This window comes from Octodon degus, unplaced genomic scaffold, assembly GCF_000260255.1.
Source record: "Octodon degus isolate 3935 unplaced genomic scaffold, OctDeg1.0 scaffold00001, whole genome shotgun sequence".
NCBI lineage: Eukaryota > Metazoa > Chordata > Mammalia > Rodentia > Octodontidae > Octodon > Octodon degus.
This window is the reverse complement of record NW_004524577.1, coordinates 34334804-34357478: the sequence shown is the minus strand read 5'-3', so window position 1 is coordinate 34357478 and position 22675 is coordinate 34334804. Positions and strand designations below refer to the sequence as shown.

General features: G+C 41.2%; 1 protein-coding gene across 5 annotated transcripts in view; it reads right to left on the bottom strand.

Annotated features, from left to right (window-relative positions):
• The window catches only part of Pde4d (phosphodiesterase 4D), a 1527171-nt gene that overhangs the window by 304412 nt on the left and 1200084 nt on the right, over nucleotides 1–22675 (bottom strand). The gene's annotated exons all lie outside the window — the stretch shown is intronic.

The following is a 22675-nucleotide window of genomic DNA, read 5'->3' as shown; positions in this document are numbered from 1 at the left end:
CATTTATTTAAAAATTCTTTAAATGTGGCTAAGAGTATTGCATATTATCCTTGCTTTGAGCAGTGCTGTGTGAGAATGCTGACCAGCTCTTTTTTTTTTTTAATGTATTTTAGTACACGATCTATAGGGTCTCACTACATAGATCGGACTCGTGGTGATCCTCCTGTTTTCAGCCTCCCAAGCCCTGGGATTACAGGTGCGCTCCACCAAGCTCAGTCTCAACCACCATCTCAGCAGGCCCCGGGGGCGGGGCTGGCACCACAGGTGGAGGATTGAACTCCAGTTTCTGAGTCTGCCTAAGCAGGTGCATTAGTCCACTAAGCTATGTGGCCAGCCCTAGACCAGTTCTTGTGTCCTGCAGAATTCAGCCATGTGTAATCTCCAGAACTCAGGTTATGAGGATCACAGCCCCCTCTTTTACTTAGGAGTGTGGTTGTGGAAAAGGCTTTCCTGGACCTATTTCTTCATCTTAAAAATGAAAGGGTTGCAGAAGATCATTTCTAAATTCCTTCTTAATCCTCATGTATTTAACAATTTTTTGAATTTTCCTGGTCCCAAGGCCAAGGAATTGTGTTCAGCGATGGCCCCTCAGTTTCTCAAATCCTTTTTCAGCACCTAGCATGTGTCAGGTTCTGTGATCAACCAACCATCCTGTACTGGAATTAGCACTGTTTGTTCTTCTTGACAGCTTTTTGAGAAATATCCATGAAACGGATGTGAGCATTACTATTCTGCTCTGTCTTCAATGCTAATTCAGAAGAAATAATTCATGTACACACGTTCATACATGTTGCATGTATGTACGCACATAAAGATACACTTCAACCCACGTATGAATGGAATATCTCATTTTTATTGCCCTCCCCCCCCATGTATTTAGTACAGGGCCTACAAGGTCTCACCACACAGATTGGACTTGTAGTGATCCTCCTGTTTGCAGCCTCCCAAGTGCTGGGATTACAGGCACACACCACCACAACCAGTCTCGATTGCTATCTCAGCGCACCTGGGAGTAGGGCCAGCACAATAGGTGCGAGGGGGAGGATCGAATCCTGAACACTTGAGTCTGCCTGAGCAGGCGCTTTAATTCACTGAGCTATCTGGTGGGCCCTGAATGAAATATTTTAAACAATAAAAATTGCACTTTTTTTTTTTTTTTTTTTTTTTTTTAGCAGAAACTCAGGTGCCCCTACAACTGAATGATCTCTGAGCCCTGCAGTTAACAATGCTTCACGCCTTCTAAAAAAAAAGAAGATGCACTGTGATTCTGAAGTAAGGAGTGCTCCACTCTTAGTGACCTCTGTCTTCTTTGAGGTTTGCCTGGGTCAAGAGTTAGCAAGCTGCCTTCTGGGAATGTGGGATGGAAGAGGACAGTGAACAGAGAACACGAGCTGCCTTTCAAAAGCAGAAGCAGCAGATCACCTGAGACTTCCCTGTGCAAAACATTCAGATGTGCACACCAAGAAATGAGAAACGGAAAATTAACAAACTGGAGCCTGGCTGTATAGGGAATGAACTGCACCTGTAATATAAGACACGGCACTTTCTGCTTTCCTAAAGGACTTCTCAAGCTATTCCAAGGAAGAACATTTGCAATTTAGAAAGATTCTGCACATGGACAGGATTGTGCAGATAATCATCAGGGAAGTCCCTTGTGAATTAAAATCTGGTGAAAACTGAGATGAAAGTTACATAACAAAAGCAGCACAGCTTGTATTAGAAATACAGCAGTACCCATAAAGCTAATACTTAAAAGTATAAGTGCTGCTGTTAATCATATAGACTAGCAACAGGCTAGTTAGATTTGAGCCTGACAATGCTAGTAACTAGCGGTGTGAGGGCTGGTGAGATAGCTCAGCAGACTAAAGTTTGCTTAGGCAAACTTAGGCAAGTGCAGGGAGTGTGGTTCGATCCCCGGCACCACATGCCACACCAGCCCTGGCCCTGTCCCAGGGTAGGCTGAGATGGCCAAAGAGTCTGGGCATAGTGGCATATGCCTATAGTCCCAGTGCTGGGGAGGCTGAAAACAGGAGGATCACTACGAGTCTGAGCTACGCGGTGAGACCCTGCAACAACCAAGGACATTAAAAAATAAATAAATAAAAATGACTAGCTGCATGATTTGGGGCATTTTTCTATCCTTCTATACCTTTCTGTTTTCACATCTGTCAAGTGGGCAGTGATACTGCTATGACTTCCATGTTTGTTGTGAGAATTGAAGGCATGTTATCAGTCAGTCTATCTGTCTGTCTGTCTGTCTATGACACTGGGCCATTTCTGTTTCTGGCTCACACCTACTAAAAGAGTACCATTCTGTCTCAGTTACTGTCATTGCTGGGACAAACACCCAACATCCAAAATGAAAGAAGGAAAGGTTTATTTAGCTCATAGTTACTGAAAGTTTCATCCCATACTTGGCTGGCTCCAGGGCAGAGTGGCACAGGGCAGAGAGCGTCCAGTTCATGGCGGTGGAACAACATCAATGACAATAGAAAGTCTGTCTCTCTGTATCTCTTAATTACATTCAGGCTATCCACCCCAGGCTGGGTGTAGCACTCACACCTATAATCCCAGTAGTACTAAAACCCATAATCCCAGTGAATCATCCATAATCCCAGGGGATCATGGGTTAATCTCAAACTCTAGAAGTCCTGGCCCCATGACTGCATGAGGCTTTGGGCATACAACTAGACACAAACCATAACATGCTGTTATTTGCGAGAGCATCCTACGATGCTTTAAACTCCAGGCTAGTCTCCTACCTCACATGGTTTACTTTGTCCAAAAAATACCCTGGATTCCTCATTTACACATCCCATGTTAGAAGTACCACAAGTACGTGCTGGGGGAACAAAGAAAGTAGTGCCAACATGCAGCTCACCAAAGGACAAACTAGAGGAGTCACTGCCCTTGCTGTAGATGTGAATCACATTTTCTCAGGGGGCTAAATGGATGTCCAAACTGAGTCTGTTCAGGTGGGACTGGGTCCGTGTGTGGCTCTCCTTGTTTCCAGTACTATAATACTCACTGAAATTGCCTTGCATCTGCGTTGTGTCTCTGATCACCACTTGCATGTCCATTACATCATGAGAAGTTCAGGGCCATTAAAGGTGGACAGTGAACTTATTTAACCCTCATAAATCTCTTTGAAGAATCAAGTCAATTGAATATTTGCATTTGCACAACTACATGAGCTCTTTGCCAGATATCTTCTGGCAGATCACAGGACAGACTTCCCAAGGGAGCCAGCTGCAGCCTAGCAGGTGCCAAGCAGCAGCTCTACACTGCCTGTTGTTCGTAGGGGCCGCTGTGCCTTCCCCGCCCCACCGTGGGTCAGCGAGTGGTCATCCACTGACTGCTGCTTGACAGAGCCACGTAGGAAGTTTCCCCACCAAACCAGAGAGTGAGGTAGGTGAGCAGGCTGGCCAGTCAGAGGCTTCCTGCAGTCTTTCTCACGGGGCAGCCCCCGTTGCATCATTGCAGGATTATTCAAAGGTGATTTTCCATGAGACAACACCTACCAGAACGGAAAGTCATGAGCTCCTTTGCCTCCAAGCTAGCCTGTTGATTTCATGCCAAAATCCAGGCACGTTTGGCAGAGATAAGAATTTCATGGAAATCTTTTATCAGAATTATTTGTCAGGAAACTCCCAGAGCATAAAGCATGGACATGTTCTGTTTAACAAGGCTCTTGTTACGTCTGAACTGGACACTTAGGAAGAAATCATTCTCAAAATTATGTTCTCTGATTTTGTTATCCATTTGGTCTACATTTGTACTGAAATTACTGAATATTTTATCACAATGAACTATATTAAACACATGTTCATCTTTACACAATAAATATAATGTCTAAAGGTTATGATTTTAATTATAATACATCAGATATCAAAATGTATAAGGTTGAATACATCTATATTCAGTCTTAGGCAAAACAGGATCATTTTAAAAGTTAAAAATTAGCACATGTGTCCTTTGATTTCTGTTCCTCCTACAATTTGGACTTAAAACTACATGGATTTGGCTGTTCATGGAGGTGCATGCCTATAATCCCAGCACTTGGGAGGGTAAGGCAGGATCATTGTGAGTTCAAGGCCATCCTGGGCTACAAAGTGAGTTTAAAGCCAGCCTGAACTGCATAGTGAAACCCTGTCTCAAAAAAGAAAAAGAATACAAACAAACAAACAAACAAAAAATCAAAACTATATGGGTTAAACAAAGCATAAACAGACATAAGATTCCTGAAGACAGGCTCTACTTGTCTACTTGTCTACTTGTCTACTTGTCTACAGGCTCTACTTGTCTACTATATAGAATGAGTTTCTATATATCTGCTATACATATATATATATATATATATACATATGTATGTATATATGTGAAGTTTAAGTCTTTCTAGACACACTAGTATTTTCTTTTTCTTTTTTTAAAATTAATTTTATCGAGAAACAAATAGCAACGAGACAACTTCAAAACCGATTAATAGGACAGTTTCAATAATTAATACATTGTATATTGTTGTTTTCATAGCGGTTATTCATAGTACAAGATGCAGACAGGATATCCTGTCCACACACTATTAGTACAAATCTTTCTTCTCATTGAATTAAGAGAAAGTAGCTATATATCTATCCTAACTATTTTGAATACACAAATACAAAATGGTCCTTCATTTGTATCCCTTTTTTTGTTGTTTAGTTTTGTCAGAGATGGGTATTCCATTGCCATTTAAATATTGTAGATGCATGAAAAGTAAATGTTAAAGAGACAAGGTTTACTAGTCTTTTCTTTTCCTCTCCAGACATGATAGTCTCAAAGACATTAAGAGAAATGGATCAATGTTAGTAACAGCAAAACTGTTTTTCATCTATGGAAACGTAATACCGACTTCTAATTGTGCAACATCAAAAGGTAACCTACAATTAAAGTACAGAAGCTAATTATTCAGTAAGTCAAAGCTATCCTGTAAATATCATAGGGCTTTGCTAAAGCTGGGAGTCCTATTTTTAATACATTCATCCCATTAATTAATGAGCAATATAAACAATCTACGCAAGAACCTCAGCCAAGTGCTGTCCTTGGGAACCCAAAGTGATGTTTCAGTGACAAACTTTAAAAGTAAGGAGCATCCTCTTGAGGTTGAAAAAGCCATCATAAGTTTTTGATCTTTCCAAAGAGCAGTGTTTATGCAAAATCTGGCACAGACATGAACTGCAAAATCAAACCAACATTTCCTTGTAAGGCAAATATGATTCTTTAGCCATTGCGAGATGATTGCCCTGCTCCTAAGCTGGCCCCAGGAATCCTCCCCTTCCTGGATCCTCCTCACCTCTTCCTCCAGCAGTGCCTCCTGCAGAGGGCAAAGCTATTGTCTCCAAGCTCTCCCTTCCCCACTGATAGCACTCAAAATTTGTTCTTGGGAAAAGAATCCAATCCCAGACACATTTCTGTGGATCCAAATCATGACTTCACCTCCCTTGATGTGTTTTTGTGTTTGGTCTTAATTTCTGCATTGAACATCAGGAAGGTTGTACTTTGTAAATTTGTTTATTTGCTTTGGAGATGAAGGCCTTTCTGTGACACTGCAGTTACACATACACATGAAAGCCACCAATTTTTGGCTGGTCAGACAGCTCAGCAGACTAAAGCACTTGCTTAGGCAGAGCGCAGCTGCAGGGGCTTGATCTCCAGCATGCTGTGGTAGCCCTGGGACTTGCCGAGACAGATTGAGATTGGGCGTGGTCGCGCTTGCCTGTAATCCCAGAACTTGGGAGGGTGAAAACAGGAGAATCATTATGAGTCTGATCTACATAAAGACACCCTGTAGATCCTATACTAAATACAATAATAATAATAATAATAATAATAATAATAATAATAAATAAAAAAGCCACCAATTTGGCCATATTACTGCAATTCCTTAAAACAAACTGCACAACTTCCTCCCTGTTCAGGCTGTGGCTCTGGTTTGTCTTTGCTCATCACTGATGTTTGTAGCTATCTCACCTTTGACTTCATGTGTGCCACATTTCTGACACCTGATGGACTCCTCAGGATCAGCACCCTTCACAGTCCACACCACACACACACCGATTTCTTCCACCCACCCCAGTCCTTCCTGATCACATGGGTCCCAGACTGGAGACCTCCACCCCAACTGACTCTTCCATGGCAACAGTCTAACATTTCTCCTCCTCTTCCTCCTCCTCCTCCTCCTCTTCTTCCATCTCCTCTTTCTTCTCCATGTCCCTCTTTCTCTCTCCTTCTTTTTAAAAAATGCATTTGGTACAGGGTCTGACTATGCAGATCAGACTCATAGTGATCCTCCTGTTTTTAGCCTCCTCAGCACTGGGATTACAGGTGGGCACCACCACATCTGGACTTGGTGGCCAACTCAGTGTGCCCAAGGGCAGGGCTGATGTGACATAGTGTGGTGCTGGACCCTGATCCCTGTGCGTGCCTAAGCAGGCGCTTAGTCTGCTGAGCTATCTCGCCAGCCCGACTTCATTATTTTTAAAAACAAAGCTAATATTTGCTCATTCAAAGACTTCCCTGCCGTTGCTGTCAACCGAATAGCAGCCTGGAAATGTAACAGCAGAAACCCAGCCTGCCTTGACTGGAAGTCGGAGGGAAGGGCTGGCTGAGTTAGTGGCCTCTGGAAATCTTTCTTCCTGGCTTGGCATGGCTATGCATGTGTTCATACGTGCTTGTGTGCATTTGCATCTGTTTGTGTTCTGTCTTCATTTTTTTTTTTTTTTTCACGAGGTTCCCAGAATGCCAGTCATATTGGATTAGGAGCAGCTCTAATGACTTCGCTGTACATTAACCTCCTTTACAAACGCCATCTCCCAGTACAGTCACTCTCTGAAGCACTGGTGCTAGGGCTTCAGCTTACAACTGTGGTGGGTAACGATTCCGCCATGACAGTCCCACTTTCCCTATGGGGCATGCTTACAACCTAAAAGGTCATATTTTTCCTGAAAATTTTTGATAATTTGTAGAAACACTTAGATACATCTATTAATTTTTTTTTCAGACTCCAAAGTGCTACTGTCCCATGCTAAATTCTTCATGTCCTCGTTCTACACCTTCTGCAAATCCAAATTTATGTCAAGGTTCTTTTTCTACAATTGCAGGATGGCACCATTACTCTGGATTGTTCAAACATAGGCTTCTTTTCCTACTTCTCTCTTTCTCTTTCTTTTTGGCGGAACTGGGACTTGAACTCAGGCCCTTGAGCTTGCCAGGGAAGCGCTTATTCTACTGAGCCATCTTCCCGGTCCCGACTATTTCCTACTTCTCTTGCTTCCACTTAGCTTCTCTTTTTCCTTGAAAGGACATTGTCCTTTCACACTCCACTCACACACCCACTTACTGACTAATTTCATTCATCTTGCTCTGCTAGCTTCTAGGGCTCTCAATCCCCAGGTTCCCTCTACTTAGGGCTGCATTAGGCAGCATAATTACTGAACAAAGTATTTGTTGAGTTGATTATGTCGCATGGGCTGGGCACCAGCTGCTTCAAAAGTTAATAGGATTAAAATAGCCTAAGAAATTAGTATTCATTCATTTCTTCTTATAGACATAGAAACTTCATGGCTTGGCGGTCAATGGTTCTTTGAGTGGATTATTAAATTTTCCCCTAACATTACAATTTTTTAAACGTTGTAATAGTTATGTTTTGATATAGAGAGCCTGCCAAAACAACTCATGCATACTTCAAAAGTTCGTCATACTAATAAACATCTGGAAATGCATGGCCACCACTCTGAGCACCTCTTATAATTGCAGAGGCCAAAGGTAACTTTTCTTCATCTCATGGTGTGTCAACAAATTGAGTATTAAAATATTTATACACATTTGATCCCTGGCATGGTGTTCTAGCCCTGCCTCTAGGGCATGCTAAAACAATGACTGAGATTAGGTGTGGTGGTACACACCCATAATCCCTGCATTTAGGAGGCTGAAAACAGGAGGATAACTATGAGTCCAACCTGTGTAGTGAGATGCTGTAGATCTTGTATTAAAGTACATTTTAAAAAATATTTATACACGTTTTTCTTTTCCTGAGGCATACATTTTTGGTGGATGTTGTATTTATGAATTTAGGGTAACATTTGTGAAAATTGAGAGAAACACTTTCACTATTATCCATATTATGGTTTAGAAAACCTTAGGATTGATTAGTAGTACCTAATGTTTTGTAATATCTGCTTTCAAGGCTTTTAAAGGTAATTTCTTGTTTATTTTCCACTCTGCTTCAGTTTTTCCAAAATATGTGACATAGAAATCTCTGTTGTTTTTGTTTGTTTACTTGTTTGTTTCTTACCAGGGCCCTGTCCTTCAGAAACCTTGACAAATTGAATTATGTCTTTAAAGCTATCTGTTAACCCAAGCCATGTGTGGTCAATGATTTGGACAACTACAGCCTTTTCCAATCTCTCCACCCCGGCTGCCTTTCTGGTAGAGACCAGGAAATTAGATACTCACTTTGCCATGGTTTTCTTAGCTGAGACAACCACATGCCACAGTTCTGGGCTGTGGGCTGTAAGCCTCACTGGGAAAGACTTTTGCAATTCTGTTAAGTGGCTTTTGTGTTTCTAGAGAGCTACTCCTTCTCTTTCTCCCTCTCCTTTTCCTCATTCACTTTCTGGAACACAGGTATGATATGTGGAGCTGCAATAGCCATCTGTCATCATGAGGAAAAAACTAAGGAAATTTCCTAACTCATGGGCCTTGGCAAATGTTGATAGCATACAACAGCTGAAATATTTCCAGGGGCCAACTACTAAGTAGCAACCTCAATTTGTTGAAGCTAGTCTAAGTCCATCTTTTTTTTTAACTTCTAGTTACAGCATTTTAAATTGTTACACAAAGCATGTATGTTGGTAATTTGAGGGTTTTTAAAATTTGAGTTTTTAATAAAACAAAACTCTCTAACCATAAAATGTACACATCAGTCAAAATTCAGCTATGAATCAATGAATCCAGTTCTTGTGTCAGAAGGAGACAAAGGAAAGAGTTGGATGTTTTGATTTAATGAGTAACCTCTAAAAGGATCTATGAGGGCCAGCAAGATAGCTCAGCAGACTAAGCTCCTGCTTAGGCAAGCACAGGGATGGGCTTTGATCCCAGGCACCATGTGCCACGCTGGTCCTACACACAGGGCGCGCTGAGCCATCAAGACCAGGCTTGGTGGCACATGCCTGTAATCCAAACTCTGGGGAGACTGAAACAGGAGGATCACTACAAGTTGAAGGTGCATAGTGAGACTCTAACAAATACAAAAATAAAGTAAAAAGGATCTCTGTTATTGGCAGTTTTTATAGCGGTACCCTCTCCCCGTTTGTCAACTATTTTCTGCAGAAGTCAAAAAGGAGTAAATCACTTTACAAATTAGAAGTGATTGGATGTGGGGTAGGGAGGATCTTCACTCACAGATTAAGATGTGTTTTCTTTTTTTGACACTCTCCATGTTGAAAACCCAGCAAGAATGTTCACAGCAAGAATCCCGATCCTTTTCTACAGAAACCCAAGGGAACTGGGTCTCCTCTTTCCAGCCCCTTCTCAGAGCAATTAAAGTCAGCTGCTGCAGAGTTACTTTCAGGGTCCCCCAGTCTGTACAGTGTGTAGCCCTGGGGCTGAGTCACTTTTTCTGAAGACAGTTTGCCTGCAGTCCTGCTGAGCTGTAAAGAGTCCTAATTAAATACTCCTTGGAGAGTTTTTCTTTGCACTGCTAAATTGAAGATTCTTTAGTGAAGAGACTTCCAGGAATGTTTGGGGTGGGGATAATGTGTCTTTAATTTTAATGCCTTAGTTGTATTTTATACATGTCCTGAAAGCCCAGGATACTAACCTTATGAAGTAGATACAAAATTATATTTTATAATGAGAACAATACCTTGTTAAGAACAGGCACAAATCTGCAGGTCTTATTTCTATTAGTCCAAAACTACAAATCCCTTAAATGGAATAATACTGCTGCTTATTTGAATAGTAGATATCTTCCTATATTTAAAGATAAATCTAAAGATAAAGGTAAATTTAAATTTAAAGATAAAGCCCTCTTTCAGTTACAAACTCTACTCACAAAATGCCCAGACTCATCACCTCTCCGAATGGCTCCAAATTTAATACAGAGCCAGCATTCTTTCTAGAGAAATCTGAGAGCCTTTGCAGGACTTGCATCTTATCTGATGAAAAGCAGCTCAAAGGGAAGGAATTCAGGGAAACAAGTTGACAGAGAAAAACCCTGTCAAGGGCTGTATTTCTTTGAAGTTGAGCACACACTGTACGCTTGCTAGCTGTGTGGACACTGGGTATGCCAGTGCCTCTCCAATATTCTTTGGGTCTTCCAGTATTTTACTTAACTTTCCCAGAGAATACAACTGTATTTACATGAGAATGTAACTTTAACATAGCACAAGCTAGCTTCTCCTTTAATTTGACTAATTACTGTATATTTAGCTTTCACGGAAGAGTTCAGCTTGTTTGTGGAACTGAGGATCATACCTATGAGCACTCTGCCACAGAGCTACATCTCCCACCCTGTTCACCTGTTGAGACAGCATCGCACTAATGTACACAGACTGCCCTTCAAGCGGAGGCCAATCTGCCCCAGCTGCCCTAGTGACTGGGGTTCTGAGAGACTATCTCAACCTGAAAGGTCTTTGGTACTTATTTTTCCCAGGGCCTGAAAAATTATCCCTTCTGCTTTTCAACTGGCTACTTCCTGGTCAGCTTTCTTTTTTAAAGATTGTGTCTGTTTTTCTCCCACAAGTTCCAACTTCCTATCTACATATTAAGTGGTTCTCTCCTTTCTTGGAAGGTTGATTTCTCTTCCAATGCACTTATCTAATTATGCACTTAATCATGGGCTGATTGTCTTCTTGGACTCCTCTGTAAATCTCGCGAGGTCAGAGCCATCTGCTACACTCCCTCCTGCATCTTCGCAGCCCAGCCTTGTCCTCACATAGTACAGGTGTCCCAGAATATCAGCAGTGATCACCTCAGACCGTATCCCTGGGCACAGAGTATGGTAACCAACACTACCATCCTTCCAACAGGAAGCATGCGTTTTGTAGAGGAGACAGCTGTGAAAATTGAAAAGTGCCCAGAGCCTGGGAAAAGATCGAGTCTATTTCACAATCTTGCTTAGTGTTCTGGTGGTGGTTGTTCAACTTTTGTGACTGCAAATAGGAAATTTTGGCCCCTGTCCATATGCAAAGCTTACTCACAGAAATAAATTTGAATTTTACAACCTATTGTCCTCTTTTTAATTCAGGGACCAACTTGAAATGAAATCTCATGTAAGTAAAATAATGACAAGGGATGTATGACTCTACAGTACTTTTACAAGTATCTCCCTCTCAGGGATAAAAGAATTGCTCTTTTCAAACATCCTCTCTGTAAAACAATGAAGGAAGCTCCTGAATGTGGACATGGAAAAAGCTAGGTGGCAGCAGACTGCTTGGATTTTGTCACAAGCATTCCCATCCCTATCAATGAAGAGAAGCAAGCTTACCAACAATCTGTGGCCGTGTCATATAAATAGTTCAAAAGACTCCAGGAAAGAGTTCCGGGCCCATTCCCAGTCCTTTGGCATAGATATGGTTTGGAATTTCCATTTTTGTAATTCTGAGAAACATAGTCCGGACTAGATGTCTATGATTTTATTCCGATGATTCCTATTTCTAAGTCCCAAATACGGCATAGGACAGTGACACTGCTGAGTGTGCGCAGCGGCTGGAGAAGTAACAGGAACAACAGTAACAAGAAAAGCCAGGAAGGCACTTCAGGATAATCAATTTAGCTGTATTACTTTCTGCTGTGACTCTGAAGAAAACTAATTTAGGCTCCGGGAGTAGTATTTTGCTACCTGGAATTGGTACCCACAAGCTTCAAATAAGCTGTTCCATGAACTTGAAGCCGCCCTTGACGGAAAGGACATGCGCAGCTCCAAGCCATTAGGGAAGGTGTAATTTCACAAGGCCAGACAGCCGGGAAAGCGATCTTCACCGGGAACCCGTCCCGGCTAATGATTGGCGCTGCCCTCTCTTCACGCATCAGTGACCTCCATGGCACTATTTTGGGATGGTTTCTCTTTATTCCCTTTTAGCGCTATTATCATGTTTCTGGAAAAAAGTTACTGTCAGTCACTGCGATCAGTAGGTATAGTTAATCAAATTAGGGTCGTAAAGCCGGGCACGCCAGGATCCAGGCTTCGGCTTAGTTTGCTGCTCCTTCAGCCTTATAACCTTCAGCCAGCTGCACGCCCACACGACCTCTGTTTTCACAGCGGTTAACCAAAGGGGGAAGGGCGGCAACAATGGCGATGCTACCTTCTAGACCTATTGCGAGCGCCACTCCAGTCCCCATCGCAAATGCCGAGCACAAGGCCAGGCTTAGAGCATGGGCTTCATAAGCCAGCCCTCGTTACTTCCTCTCTTGTCTCCTGCCTCCCTTCGGCCCTGTTCTGCATCTTTTCAGGATGCACAACTGTAGGAAAAGACGAATGTCTGGGGCTCCCGAAGGGAACCTCCTGCACACCCGGAGCTAGCTGTGCAGCCCACTGCCTGCTGCAAGGTTCGGCTCCAGGAGGAATTTAGTCTGTTTACTCAATGCTTGCTTCATATTAAAATGCAAATGTTCCTGGAGGAAAAACACACACACACACACACACACACACACACACACACACACATTAATTTTCATCTAATTGCTTATTTACACTTCACTGTGCATGCTGCTGGGACGGAGCTCAGCCAGCCCACCTGCTAGGCGGACGCTCTGCCCCTGAGCCACGCCCGCGCTGCTCCAATACACTTAGTCCGTCTTCAATTTTTACTATTTACTGTGAATTGTTCGCGAAGGGGAATGTGGAAAAGAAAACAAATCCTTGGCTAAGATGCAGAGCACACAGATGCAAGAGGACAAAACAAAGCTGCCCTTGGAACCTGCCAATTTGGATAAATCAAGTTGTCTTGTTTTTTTTCCTAAATATGTTTTCAAAGACCTGAGTACAAGTAAAGGTATTCTTAAATTCTTGCCTTCAATTATGATGGCTTCAAACAATAAACTAACACTTATCTCACTTAGTTGCCAAAAAAGTCTTGAGTTCAGTGGACAAAAGACCTGGGCAGTATGTGGGAGGGGTGGTAAGTGCCTTTTGTAGGGATGTTTATACAGCAAATTCATGAGGTCATGCGGGTCCAAGGTGGGAAACAGGGGAACTCGCTAGGTGGGCATGAGGTGGGACAAAATTATGGTCAGCCAATAAGATTACAAGCACAATTGCTCAGTTAAAATCGATTAAATCAGGATCAAATGGGGAAATGAGTCATACAGCAAGCAGGCGTGAATACAGAACAGGGACTCTTTCTGTTAGAGTCAGTGGTTCTTCTGGGCTTTTTCAAGTGATGGCTACCTGTTCAGAGCATCCATCCCTGCTGCCCATCCCTAGGGAGGTACATGGGTGTATCTGTTTAATCTTTTGTCCTGAGGTCTGGCCCACAGCTGAGGTGTCTATCTCCCGCACAGTTGAAGGTATTTTATCTTTCCTATTGGCACCTTGGAGGGCCCAGCCCTGTCTGACTCTATCATATTTCTATTTAAGTCAGAATCCACTCACAGGCAAGGGACTCACCTAGTCTGAGTTCAGAGTTTGGGACGGTGCTTCTCTTGGGTGAGTGGCACAACTCAAATAATAGCTGCACGCAGTTCTGATAGAATGTAAGGGCTGATTTCATATCTTGGGAATGGGCAAGTCTGAAGACATCATGGGGTCAGAGCTCAAAGCTAGAAGTAGCATGGGAAGGCTTCTCCACCTTGGGAGAGCCACTTCCTGGCTACCCTTGCTCTTATTCAAAGCTTTCACAAAATACACAACTGTAAGCTGTTTTCTTCTTATTTGGAAGAGGTACTATGGAAAAGGAAAAATTTCATAGAATAAAAAATAAAAAGTGAGACTGACTAGTGTTACATAAATGCTGAAAACAACATCCAAGAATTCTTTAAAGTCCCTCAGAATTCTGTGCTGTCCTCAGAATTTTTTTGATTGTTTGTTTTCCACAAGGATACCTTGCATTCCTGAAATATTCCCCTAATCACATACCTCCTTTGATAGCCAACTTGTAAGGTATTGAAGGAAGATAGCAGTATCCTTGCTTCACAGAGGTAAAGGTAGGAGTCCAGGGCACCATGGCACCACCAAAACAGAATCCTAAACTGGCATCTAAAGACCTTAACCCCAACCAATGGCAACTTTGAACAACACAACAGCCTGCGGCTTTCTTGGCAACAACAATCTTTTCAATGAAATCAGTCTTGCGTGGGAACCCAAGGACTCAGAGATGGCATATTCCTGTGGGGTGTGTTTGGGCAATCATTTCCATGTCAAATCAGAAAGGAGCAACTACACGAAGTCTGGGCAGCTGTCTAAAGCTGTGAGGAGGCTCAAATGACTCTAATCTCAACACTCTTACCACTGAGTTCCTAGTCCCAAATTGTTTCTGTGAGGAGGCAGAGAGCTGGATTTGACTCTAGGTAATTGAGTACTGTAGACATGAAGGGGGTTGTTAGGATGGGGAACCAGGAAGTCCAGTGTCCCTGAGCAGGCTCCAAGTCCCCAGGGAACAGGCTAAGGATGGAAGGGTTGCTGAGAAACGCAACAGTGAAACCCAACACACAAGAACACCCTTTGAACTTAGTTACTGACAAGTTTACCATGGCTATCGCAACCACTAATGAAAATCTGTTTTCATGATTCTTAATGGCATATTTAGCAAAATTTGTAGGAAAAATTCAGGAAATTAATTGAAATGTAAAAAGAGAGATATTATGAAAACTAACATTTTATAACTATGAAAATTAACATTTTGTAACCAGTGCTAACCTCACAACCCTTTCTGGTGGTAATGATGTCTTTCCTTTGGTTTTGGAAATCCTAACTCTTAACCAGGTATGGTGGCTCATGTATATAGTCCGAGAATGCAGGCAGGAAGTAGCGGCAGGAACATCAGTATGAGTTTGAGGCCAGCCTGGGCTGCATAGGCCACCCTTAACTATATAGTTAGACTTTGTCTCAAAAAACCAAAACCAAGACCAAAACAAAAATCCCTCAGAATCTCAACTCTGAGAATTATAGCTTTAATTGAAAACTGAGCTCTGTTCTTTATACAATGCAAACAACATTCCAAACAGCAACAAGCTTTTTGATGTTTCTCTTAGTCCCTCTACATCACAAATATAAGAGTAGTAAAGACACGCAGCCAAGTATACTGTGAGATCCTAGCTTTCATTTCTTTTTTAAAAAGATTTAAAATTTCTTTTTTTTATTTCATAAATTTTTTTCCATAATTTTATTGAGAAACAAATAGCAATGAGACAGTTTCAAATCAAATTGGTAGGACAGTTTCAATAATTAACACATTGCATCTTCTGTTCCTAGTAGTTATTTGCTGTACAAGATGCAGACATGATATCCTATTTACAAACACCATTAGAACAAATCCTTCTATTCATTAAGAGAATGTAACTATATATCTATCCTGACCACTTTGAATACACAGATTCAAAATGGACATTCATCTGTATCCCCCTTTTTTGTTAAGTTCCATCATTTGAATATTATAGGAGTGTTAACTTAGCAAAATATTCTAAAAGAGTCCCGTAGTCCATAATAGTATTGGGTCTTCCGCTTCACTGGCAATGTCAGAAATTGTTGACCTGAGTCCCCTACAGCTCAACATAACAGCATGGCTTTACTTCTTATACTTCATTTTTATACTTTTCTGCTGGATGGTTAAGACCAAGATAAAGCAAGACCTATGCAACAAGAGTTATAGCTTTTGGATCTTATAAGGTCAGTCAAATCCCCTCAGGATTTATCCTGAGATCCTGGACCTCAGATTGTAGATCCTTTGTCAGTGTCAGCCATGTGGATGAGTCACGGCCATTGCTTGGCTAATGTGCTCTCTGTGAAAGCCTGAGAGAATGTTTTCCCTCCATGTGACTCTTCTTAGGCACACTCTACATCATCAGTCACTTTCCTCTTTGGCCCCATAATCTCCTTGATCAGAAAATTTGGGACACTACTGAGTTACATGACCTTACAGTACAAGTTCTCATATGTCCTGAGTCTTAATCGACCTTGGAAGACTAGGGCCAGAATGTTGGCTTTCCTTGCAGCCCTCCTTTTTCTCTACTTTTTGGTCTGCAAACTTAGGTTGTTAACCCTCCAGAAGAGAAGCTTACTGTTATTACCATACAACCTAGGCTGTCAAGCTTAACCTCACTATCTGTCTGAATATCAAACATCTTAGGCAGCACATGGAACAGGTATTTTTCATCAAGTATTATATTGAACTTTAAGCTCCTACAGAATATGATTAAAAAATATTTGAAAAATTAAAATGTATTTTAAAAATAGGCATAAAGAGTTGTATAATTCTTATGTTTACACAGAAGTCCAGAAATCTCACCATATACAACCTTGTAGCAGGACAGTCCCACGACATTCTTTTTCCTGTCTCCTGCCTTCATTCACCACCCCCTTCTTCTTGAATCCAGCTCAAAATGAGTTATTTTGACATCAAATCATATATTCTTCCTGAATACTTTGTTTCCTTGAATCCATTTTCTCAAGTTACCAGTAACTAATGAAGAATGAAAGAAGGCGAGTGGCTGTTTCTCAGCCGCCCCAAGCAGCATTCCCAGGAAGCCAGCTTTTGCTTCTAACACATGACCTCTGGCACACAAAGGCACCGGAAGTGAAGGAGGTGCACGGTGGCAAGAGGAGTGTGAGAAAAACACAGCAGAATCAAGCAGCTTTTCAGTAAATCTCAGAACCGTTCACATGCTGAGGAATAGGTAGTGCTCGGGCGGGGGTTGGGGGAGGTGCTGAAAGTACACTTTTTCTTAAATTATGTGTAGAACCATTATTTTGCAGAGCAGGTGTAGGGAGGTGGAGCAGCGGTGGCAAAGCTGTGGTGCCAGGGCTGCAGCCAGCTGTTTGTTATTGAAATCTCTGAGGCGCTCACCACCCCTGGGCCAGCGTTTCCAGGCCATACTCTCTCTGCCATATTTTGCAGCCTCTAGACATCAGTACAGTAATACCTTGGTGCATGGATGTTTTTGTTTGCAAACAATTTGGTTTTTAAACAAATGTGTTCGATAAAATTTGGCTTCCACTCACAAACTCCAGGTGACAATAAACAAATAAATTCAAATATGACCATCTTTCCCAAAACCATAAAATAGACTAAGTTCATGAACCGAGGGATCACTGGATAGTTAATAAATTTAATAAACAGCCCGGCATGGTGATGCACACTTATAATCCCAGTCACTCGGGAGGGCGAGGCGGCAGGATCACAAGCTGGAGGCCAGCCAAGGCAATTTAGAGAGCTCCTGTCTCATAATGAAAGACAGAGTGTTGAGGATGCAGATCAGTGCCCTCTGGGTGGACTCCCCAGTACTGAAAAACATAATCAGAAATGTTGTACGAGCTGAAAATGGAAGAGATATGACTTGATTATTTGGGTTTGTTCGAGGTACAGTTTTGTTCTTTTGCCAGGCTCTTTGGATGTGCAGTTTATAGCAGTCCTCCCACCCAAGCCTCTTGAGTAGCTGAGACAGCATACATCACTGTCCGTGGGCTGGTGTAGCACTAGGTGAACTCAGGGATAACCATTCAATTATAAATTAAACAACTTTAAAAATGCATGATATTCTAAATGCTCTTTGTGTGTGTGTGTGTGTGTGTGTGTGTGTGTGTGTGTGTGTGTGTGTGTGCATTTTAGGGAAGGGTCTACAGGGTGTTCAGGATCTCACTACTAGATCGGACTTATAGTGACCCGCCTGTTTATAGCCTCCCAAGAGCTGGGATTACAGGTGTACACCACCATGCCCAGTCTCAATTGCACTTTCAGTACTGCCCAGGGAGCGGGGCTGGCACTGCAGGCCTGGGATCAAACCCCCAACCTCTGTGCCTACTTGCAGGTATTTTAATCTGCTGAGCTATTTGGCTGGCCCTTGAATACTCTTGTTTTAAGATAATGATTTGTTAGCTAACTATAATCAGGTATTTAAAAGGTATTCCTATATATCTTATGACAAACAACTCTAGTCATCCTAATGGCAAAATTTTTGTAAGTAGATAAATTATATAGCTAACATAGAATCTCATTTTATTTCATTCCAAGGTTAATCTAAGCAAAAGCTCAGCATCATACTTTATCTGTGATGAATTCCAGAATCTACAACACAGGATCCTCCTTGCTATCTCTTCTTGCAGGGATTGGATTCAGCTCTAATGTTGATATTTTGGGGTCTGGTGGCTCTTAAGGAATGGCAAATACCTTTCCATTTGAACTATAGATAACCATATTTGGACTTGATTTTTTCATATAATTTTTATTAGTCTCTTTTATTTTCCTCAAGTATAAATTGAAACTTACAATGAGAAAACATGCTCTAATACTATCTAAATACTTGTTTTGATAATGTGACAGCTTAAATTCCTAATGGATTTATAGAAACTAGTTAAATCACTGAGGTATGTAAATATGCCATTCATTGCAGACGATTACAGTTGGGAGTTGTGGCAAGGCAGTTTCTCTCCCAGAATCCCACAATCTACACCATATGGAAGGAACTGGTTTTCATTTTCCCATCCCTCCTCTCTTCATAAAATTGTACTTAAAATATTTCATAAACAAAAACAGCACGTGTATGAACAGCAGGGGTATAACATGATATGCTGAAGTCTGAATACCCTGCGGCATAAATACAGCAAACTAGTTAGTATATGCTACACCTTACATATTTATCATTCTCTTGTAGTGCGAAGTCCTTCAATCTATTATTTTAGTAATTTTCAACTATATATTGCCATTAACTAAAGATATCATGAAATGCAAAAGACCTTTTTGTCTATTTTGGCCAGTAGACCTTCCTCCAATCAAATGGGTATTGGTTCCAGGGCTCTGATAACCAACCCTCTGCTCTTTCCTGTATGATGTTTTTTATATACACATATAAGATAGATCACCACATGCATTCCTCTCACTTGTACTCCACAGTATTCATCGAGAAGAATAATGTTAGTGACAGTCATTTTTAAAACTCTACCAGCCCTCAATTTCAACACTTATCATAGTGTATGGCCTCGGGTTTGAGGCTTCAGAACTCTAGCAGATTTCACCCAGTGTCCACACGAAGAATAAATAAACAAACTGCATATAGGGTACTGGGTATAGCACTATCATGCGATCATGTATGGGCTTAGAGTTATTTCATGAACATGTGAGTTGCTACATGGAGAAATATTTAGAAATACAGCAGTCCCTCACATCGCAGAGGTTACGTTCCAGACCCCCCCGTGATCAGTGAAAATCACCAAAGCAGCAATATTATATTTATTTTAGTATTTATATATATATTAAAGCTTTATAAACCCTTCCCACACTCTTACAAACATTTCCCACACTTTTAAAAGCAATTCTAATGTTCTTAACCGTTTTCTAAAATCAAAAACCTACACAATTTTCACAACATGTATAACTGTACGATACTGCAAAATCCCATGACACAGCAAAAAATCTGTGATAAATAATTTAGGTTAATATTTTTTGAAAACCCACAAAACAGTGAGACTGCAAAAGTCAAACCACAAAGTGGTGAGCGACTACACTCTTTCTATAAGGAGATTGTCTTGGTTACTTTTCTCTCATTGCTAAGACAAGATACCTGACATCCAAAGTTAAAAGCGAAAAGTTTTATTTAATTTCCATATTTGTAGAGGTTTCCGTCCATAATCAGCTGGCTCTAAGGCCAGGAGGCAGGGAAGACAGGCGCTACAGCAGGGAAGCAGCCCATGGCAGGCAGAAGGCAGCCCAGCAAGCACGCAAGCAAGGCACGACCACAGCGCTTTCGACCCCTTAGATCTTATCCAGATTACACACTGCACCATGAATCAATCCCAGTATCACACACTCTAGATCCAGCCACCTCTGAAGAGTCTCCACCTATGACTTGCATGAGGTTTCGCGGGGACATCCAGACACAAGCCGTGGCAAAATAATAGTTGCGCAGTGTTTACACTTAATTTCAAATGAGAAGCCTTGAGGCCTGTTAAGGTCAGGGGCTCACTGAACATTGGACGATAAGAATGGATGTCCAGTCCAGGAGGTTGCTTTTGTTCCCCATAAATCATGCATGGAAAAAAGAAGGGGCATTGAATAAAAACTTGAATGCAAAAGCAGATGTCCCAGAAACCTCATTTGGAACATCTGAGAAAAGCAAAACACCTTACGCTCTCTTCTTTCTGTACATATCTCCCCTCTCAATACCACCTTCATCAGAGCATTTCTATCCACTGAACTAGGAGTAAACCATTCAAAGTAGGAGCTATTTAAGTGCTTACAAAGATGTTTTCTTTCAATGTTTAGGTAATTTTTAGTGGCTTCCTGAGTCTTATTACCAGTTTTGACTATATGAATAAGAATGAGTGTTGTTTTCGATTCCACTAAAAGGGTACCAGATAATTTTTGACTGATTTTGTATGCAGCCAGGGACTTGTGTTTTACTTGCAAAACTTACTCTACTTGAAAATTTTGTGCCGAGTAAAACAGCACAATTGAGGAGCAGCAGCACCAGCCCATCCTGAAGTTGATTATGAAGCAGAAGCTTAGATAGACCCTGCCCCAGGTTGAGCTAATCAGAATCTGCATAGTAACAAGCCCCTGAGAGACTGCTGTATGCACTCCGATTGGAAAAGCACTGAAGTGAGCTAGAGGGTGCAAAATTTATTTATAAACTGCCTTACTTTCTTCAGCAAAATGTAATTTTCTCTCCAGCTTCTGGCACTTGACCTATGCTATTAACTCACTCAAATATATAAAATGATTGAGAAAAAGAAAATAGAAAAGCCTTTCTAAGGTAAAAAATAAAAGCTGAACAAGATGATGTCCTTTGGCGTATTTCCCTAAATTTTGATTTCTCATAAGGCTCTTCCATCGAGCACTGTCTCAGACTGATTCCCCACTGCTGGGGTCAAACAATGAGAGCAGGCTTATTATCCACCCAGATCGTTATCCTTGGCATTGGTTGTTCTTCTACTGAATTTAAATATTTCATCTGTTGTTGTCACTCAACTCAAAGGCAGGCCAACAGGGAGTTGGGAATAGAGATAAGCTATTCTGCCTTTCTTTAGAAATTTTACTAGAGGGTTTAATGAGTTGAAAATATTAGTTAAAGATTAGTATGATGGATTTTCACTTACCATACCACACATGCATTGCAGCCAGAACAACTGGCGATTCTACGCTGCTATTTGGTACATTCCAGGAATAGTATTTTAGTGACCTGGAAGAATTACTATGAATGTCAGCTGAATTCAGAGAATTAGTTAGACTCTGAGGAATGTTGGTGTTAAAAAATATCTTACTTATAAAGAATCTAATAACACCTTCCAGGTATAGATTAAACTTTTATTTTATTTTATTCTTTAAAGGTTTTTTTTTTTTTCAGCATTGCACAATGCAGCTCGGACTTGTAGTGATCCTCCTGATTTCTGCTCCCTAGTGCTGAGATTACAGGTATGTGCCACCACGCCAGGACTCTATCACTGGCTCAGTGCATGCAGTGCCAGGGATGGAACCCTGGCCCCTGCCCTTACCTAAGCAAGCACTTAATCTGCTGAGCTGTACTGCTGGCCCTGAACTTAAACTTTAAAAGAGAATATAATAAATTCTTAATTACTTTGCACTTTCTGAAGAAGGTGACTGTCACGTAGGAACTGTACTTTTCCAAAATGCATAGTTGGAAATATCTATGTGCTAAGAACACTGTATACTATTTCATACCACGGAATCTCTAAAATGTTCATGTTGCCAAGATGCTTCATTTTGGTTCTCCAATATTATGCAAATCAGGATAACACAGAAGTAGATTTTGTAAATTACAGAAATAGGGAGATTTACTACAATTATGAAGATGCCACATTTCCTCAGACATGATCTAGAATTTGGTGACCACATTTGACATGATGGAAACCAACTCCAGATCAACTTATTTGATGCATCAGTAGTCAGAATAATGAGGAACTGTAAGAGGTTATATACAAAAGCAAGTTGTAGGTCACCAGAATCTTGACATTAAAAGACTAAAAACAATAGTAATAAACACAAAAGAGAATAACCTATGCTTTACAAACATAGGTTAAAAGTAATTAAAAAGCAATACGCATTCAGAGTAATATGACTTCCATCACCTATGTATTTGCTAGTATTTAAAAAAACACTAGGAAATACTAGGTTTAGGGACACTCTGAAGCATTTTCCAAAAATAATTAATGAGACACAAAACTTGATTTAAGGTGGCAGGATATATAACCTGAAGTAAACATAGCTGATGAAATATTAAAATCGAATAAAAGTGGCTGGTGACATAGCTGCCCAGCAAGCACAAGGACCTGGGTTCCATCCCTAGTACCATATGCCATACCAGCCCCGGAAGCCCAGGCCCCACCCCTGCTAATGAGACAGGGTGTGGTGGTCACACCTATAATCCCAGCACTGGGGAGACTGAGACAGGTGGATCACTGTGAGTCTGAGCTGCATAGTGAGACCCTGTATCAAATAAGTAAATAAATAAAACATTTAATTTAAAAAAA